The sequence below is a fragment of the Octopus bimaculoides genome, chromosome 5 (assembly GCF_001194135.2).
Source record: "Octopus bimaculoides isolate UCB-OBI-ISO-001 chromosome 5, ASM119413v2, whole genome shotgun sequence".
Taxonomy (NCBI): domain Eukaryota; kingdom Metazoa; phylum Mollusca; class Cephalopoda; order Octopoda; family Octopodidae; genus Octopus; species Octopus bimaculoides.
Genome location: NC_068985.1, coordinates 66555887 through 66562449, shown reverse-complemented (window position 1 = coordinate 66562449; position 6563 = coordinate 66555887). Strand labels below are relative to the sequence as shown.

At 34.1% G+C, this 6563-nt stretch overlaps 1 protein-coding gene across 1 annotated transcript in view; it reads left to right on the top strand.

Moving 5' to 3' along the window:
* LOC106881961 (uncharacterized) overlaps positions 1-6563 on the top strand; it is a 48434-nt gene that overhangs the window by 4892 nt on the left and 36979 nt on the right. Inside the window, exon 2 of the mRNA XM_014932494.2 lies at positions 2335-2401. The gene's annotated coding sequence lies outside the window, so the exon portion shown is untranslated. The remainder of the gene's footprint in view (positions 1-2334; positions 2402-6563) is intronic.

Sequence of the window (6563 nt, the reverse complement as noted above, 5' to 3'; positions counted from 1 at the left end):
ATATATATATATATATATATATATATAGATATATATTAATAGTAATAATGATAATAAAATGACAACAAAAGAATGAGATATGTAAATAGAGGAATTTATGTGTGTGTGTGTGTGAGTGTGTGCTTGTGTGTGTGCATACAGATTTATCTTTACGCATATGTGTATATGTGAGTTTATGTATGTGCGTTTGAGTGCTTATGTAGCTATAAGCATAGTAATATTATGTATAGCAGTTGAACACCTGGTGGTAGTAATAAATAAATATAACTCATAGATGTCTACAACAAAAGAGCTTCAGAAACTAATTTCATATAATCTTCCAGTTTCAATGCAATATTTTGCATTTTGTTTTGTTCTTTTTCTACATATTTTCAATCTAATTTATATATTTGATTTTTAATTCAATTTTTTTTTTGTATAATCTATTTACCTGTCATTCTACATTCTTATTCATTAATAGCCGACGTGCAGAATATTTCTGTTTATATCTATTTCTTATTTATAAATTGCAAATATTTATTGATATTAGTTTTTTAAATATTGTACTAAGGTTTATTCAGAAGTTAAAAGGAAATTGTCAGTGTGACTCTAGGAACATTTTAGCTTTTATTTTTGTGATGGCATATGAACACATACGAGGTATGGTTGCAGCAGTGCTTGGAAGGAAAGTGTGTAGTGTGTGATCGTCCTATTGACCGTGTCAGAGAATGTTTTGATCACGATATCTGCTCCGAGGCGTAAGTAAATTTGCAGATAGTGTCTGTAGAGGGGTATAGGAACGGCACACAAGTGTACGAGCGGTTCAGACGTTTCCATGATGGCCGAAAAAATGTCGATATTGACGAACGTTCCAGGAGATCCCCAGCCAGCAGAACTCACAAAATCATCGCAGATGTGCGTGCAGCTGTGAGGGGAAATCGTCGAATAACCATCCGTGGGTTATCAGAGGATATGCAGATTAGTTACGGTTCAATGTTGTCCATTATCAATGAAGATTTGGGTATGAGACACGTATCTGACAAATTTGTGCCAAAACCGCTTTCAGCTAACCAAAGAGACACTCGGCTTTCGGTTGCACGAGATTTCCTTGATTGTGTCGAGAATGATGAAAACTTTGCGGAGGCCTCTGAGTAGGTATCGCCAACCTTTTGGTAAAATTTCATGCAGATTCTCTGCTCAACTTTCTCTGTTATAGCCAATACGACGATCACACGCTACACACCTTGCTTCTAACCACTGCTGTAAACAGTGAGCTAGAACTTTGACACTTAGTGTGCATGCACAACAGTGTTTAAGGTCAATCTGTACCAAGTGACATTATTCTCTGTACTTTAGTTTCGTTACTATAACAATAGTCCGAATACTTATTAATCTGACCACTTATATTCATATTTGATACAAATGAAATTTCACATGGTATGTCTCATGCGTTTTCAATTGCTATTATCTCAGTATATAAATTTCAATTCTTGCAATCATGAAAGTACCAAACTCGCATACTCGAGGTACAAAAATACTTGTTTTTGTTTTACATATTCTTTAATTTGTGAAGCTCTATTTGATTACATTTAATTCATCAGGCACCATATCGTTATAGTTCTGTCACAATACTTTGAATTTCATGTTCCCATCTCAAGATTTCCGTTGAACACGTAACAAAATATTCTTAAATGTTGACAAACACACTTTATTATTTCGACAATGATTGCTTATAGCAAGATAACATTTATTATTTTAGAATACAAATTATCTATAATTTAGTATCGTGCTCCGGGATGATGAGACTATTTGTACACAATATATCTTGTGAAGAAAAGCAAAAGGACAGTTCAGTTTCTCGCTGAAATTGGGCAACACCAATTTTCGTGTGTTGCGAAACATATTTTACCATTTAATAAAGAAAACTACCCAGGTGTACATAGGCTCCATATTTCAAATGGTACACAGTTATATAAGGTACTTTCAAAGCCTGTTAAGTGAGAGTTTAATTTCGTTTTATTGAATTAAAATATCTTAATTAATCCAATGTGAAATAAACGGACCATAGAACTGTATCACTGACAGTAATTCAACTGTTGTGAAGAATAAGATGGATGTTTACAATCAACATCTACGTTCTTCGAGGATTTTTTGTTTTCGGTAGATGAAACAACTTCCTTGATATTTCTAAAACTTATAGTTATTAAATATTCTTGATTTATTGAAACGTTAAACCATGATCCGATTCTCGATGAAAATATTAAAAATAAACATCTTTCCTACATACGATCAAATTTGTTCCTTAGAAAATATTATTGATTTCTCCCACTCTGTGTCTTCCTCTCATTCAAATAGTACCATCCTATTAAAGATATTAAAGAGACTTCTTGGGCAAGACTGGAACAATGCGAAACGATATAAAGTAAGGTACAAAAAGTTGGAGTTTTAACTTATATTTCTATGTTTCAGGGCTATGACCTTTTCTTCAGGACATGTAAATAAGCGAGGGAGAGATAAAGGTCGTTGCTCAGATATGCGAATGAGCAAGAGGATGAGATGAACAAACTGGTGTTGCTATAGTAACCAGTCTGTTCATGAAGCTGTTTTCTGTCGTTCATGGCTGGTCGCAGGTTGTTGATAAGGAGGGACTCCATGATATCTAGATTGCCTCTATTGCCCTTATATCCTGAGTTTAGTACTTCGGCAGGAGTCAACCTAACTGATAATTACATATATCACATAAATCAATAAATATAAGCTGCAATGTGAAAGAAGAAGTGATATACAGTGATGAACACGAGGATGAATAAATAAAAGAAAAGCGTAATTAAGTATGAGCAAGAGGGAAGGAGGATAAAAATCAATAACAGGATTTAATGGTTAGAGATGCAGTAATTTGATGAACATTATATAAAGCATATTACTATAGAACACTTGCAGTTAATGACTTTAGAAAACGGTTTTATGCTCCGTGTGGGTGGTTATTTTCCTGACATCACTGGAGAGAATAACATGCTTTTGAAAAATCCCATCAGTAACTTCACGTGAATCCACTTTAAATTTTCACGATTGTTTTGTCATTTGAGCAAGTTCATTTAACTATACATGCGAAGGATTATCTATATGTAATAGCAGCTTGAAATGATTGTCTACACTTCAGAGAATATATTCTGTGAAATTCTTTGTAGTTAATTGTGAAATCATTGATTACATTCATTAAAATATGTTATGAAAAAACGTTCCAAGAACTTCCTCCAGATTGTAATGAATTTCATAGCTAATTTTAATGAAATGTATCACTTCGTAAAATGATTTATAAACAGGTAAAAAGTCATATCATGCATAAGATTTCTAAAACATAGAGTTATGCATGATAATCACCAACTAGAAATTGCAAGAATGTCGAAATAAGTATTAAAAAGTTAAATATTTGAACCATATTCGAATGTTTCTTTGTAATTCTAATATTTAAACCTGAAATTTCTAATCCATCCTCATTTTGAAGAAAGGGTTATGTGTCTTGTATAAACAACCATCACTAGGAGAAATTATTCAGAGAATTAATAACATAGGTGGACTTAGGTGTAATTACGTCAAATGCTGTATATTTCATCAGCCATATCATCAAACTGTCCACTAAATGCAGTCACATCAGAGGGTGTATGTTACTAACTTTCGTGGCGAGAGAACCAGTAGTTCTGAGCAGGTTAGATTATTGCACCCAGTGTTGGTCTCCTAACTCATTTGGCAACAGAAGAAATTGAAGGATTACAAAGAACGTTCACATGTAAAATATCTTTAGTCAAATGTCTTAATTTCTGGAAACGTCTGATAGCTCTGCGTCTCTACTCTCTTGAACGCCGAAGAGAGAAATATACGATCATATACGTATGGAAAATCCAGGAGGAGCAAGATTCAAACTTAGGTATTATAGAGAATTTTAATGCAACGAGTTATAGATATTGTCAGCGTCCAAGAAATCACGAGCGAAACATTTTGTTGTACTAGTCTAATATTTAGAGGTCCACTAAGGCAGTAAGCTACCCACACCTTGGCCACAGTCCTTTGACTTAATCTATTAAAGAAATATAACTATAGAGAGAAACACACGTATCTAAATGCATAGAAACCATGTGATACTAATTAGACCAATTAATATATCATTGGACAAAGTCGAAAGAAAACCGAATAGGATCAATATTTTCACTAGAAAATATGTTAATGCACATATAAGCAGTCATTTTGCCATTCGTTTCATTTGGATATTTTATACAATTTCAACGTCACAAACATTTCTCTTGTTCAATATATGCTGCCTTCAATAATTCTTTCCGAATAGTAAAGAGGTGACAACAAAATCCATGAAGTAAAACAAATTACGTCTCCCATAAAATATATATTAATTAATTTGAAAAGATATTTTATCTGTTATACACACATGCACATATATCGTATAAGTGGAGGAAGAAAAGATCTTGTTGCTAGTTGTTGACAACACAGGAAAAGGAGAGGAGTCAAGCGCAAAGGCTTGTCTCCATTAGACCGGTATCCGTAATAGACACTGTTAGCTTATGAATTCCAGGACTGCAGCAGGAATCTCCTGAAGTGTAAGCAGATTCCGAAGACTTCCGTCTTGGAATTTCGGATGCTCCCCAGGTCCCTTCAAGCTGGTACCCAGCATAGCTGCGGTCTCATGGATAAAACAAGTCATCATCATGTCTTCGCTTCGCCAATTTTACTTCCAGCCCGAAGAGCTGGGTTTCTCCTGCAAAGCAGAATGTGATGCGCTGCAGGGCTCTTTCTTTCTGTGCGACAATTGCTCCACATCTGCAAAGAGGAGGTCCTGGATTAATTGCTCTTGGATTTTGATGTGGGTCTGTAGGTGCCGGAGGTTGAAAAGACTGATATTCAAACTGTACCTGATATAAATGCTGTCTTCAGTGTTGCGGTCTGCAGTGGCCTGCCTGAGCATCATGCTGAAGATGTTGAAGAGAGTTGGTGACAGGACAAACCGTTGTTGATGGGGAATGGCTATGATATGTCGTCGTTCAGGTGGACTTATCCTTGTTGGTCTTTTGTCATATTGTTTCCATTCATTTGTTTTGGTTGATTTTGTTATTTTTTTCTGTTTATACTTTTTCTAGATTAATAATATATATTTGTTTGATATCTCATTGGAAAACATTTTTCTTCTGAAAGCAGAATTCCATTTTCCAAACCATCTTATAGTGCATGATTTTTAGAAATCATTAGATTAAGTGTATTCTCTTTACAACGTGTATTTTATATTAGAACACTTTTCTTTTATAGAACACTTTATTATTTTTGTTTTCATGCGGTAAAGGTAATTATAAATGTTCCAGCTTTCCATTTATGCAGTGGGGTTTGTTGAGAAATGCATGGCTCACATAACTTCAAGCGCGATTTCTTTTGTATCGCATCTGTAAATGTATATTTCAGATAATTCAGTTTGTTTATATTCGGGTAGATTGTTTCTTCGTACAGAAATACTGCGCTTCCAGCAGATATTCCGCTTAGTTACGTGTAAGGTACTGAGGTATATCTATACCTACTTTATTATATAAACACCTAGAATAACTAGCAGAAACATTGTCAAGACTAATAGTTCATACACACTCGCTTGCGGTTAGGTTTTACTGACGTTTTCTTTATGCAGGCGTGGAATGTTTATTTTTAAGTCTTATCTTGAGATGCCACATCTTTTCGATTTCGATGAGCAAAACTTTATATGTTCTGAGCTTATCAAATTCTTTTGCCGAGTTGTTATGATTATAGGGCATGCTCTTGTCAATCAATAAAGAGACTTTATTATTTTAGTATTTCACAACAATATCTGGTTTATTAGTTTTGATCGACCGGTCTGTATATACTGTAAAGTCCCAAAGAATTGTTATATTTTCTCCTTCAGTTACAGCCTCAGGGTGGTGCTTGTATCATTTGTCAGCAGTTTTGATGTAATAATGCCAACATATTATCCAGTGTAGATATTGGCTAACTCTGTAATGTCTTGATTTATACTCTACAAGTGCTAAAACCTCACACCCAGAGCTTAGGTGGTCCACTGTTTCAATACTACGGTATCGACATTTTGGGTCTACTTCATTTTTCATCACATTGGGTTGATAGTTCCGGGTCAATAATCTCTGATCTTGAACAGCTAAGATAAAGCCTTCGCTACCTTTAGCCCTCAGCTCTGTAGCTATTGATGGGTGTGCTTCTGGTCTACATCAGCTTGTTTGCTATGGGCCACATATTCCTTATGCGGAGATTTTTGTTCCCACCAATCGGCCAATTGTTCAAACGCATTTTTCTTTCCATTGATTTCACCTTCTTTGCCACTAGAGTTGCTACATTTCTATCATACTGTTCAACCTGGGTATTATGCATGAACTACTAAATTTTTGGCTCAGTACCATTATTATTATTATATATACCTCATTACCTTTATTATTATTATTATTATTATTATTATTATTATTATTATTATTATTATTATTATTATTATTATTATTATTATTATTACTATTACTATTATTATTATTATTATTATTATTATTATTATT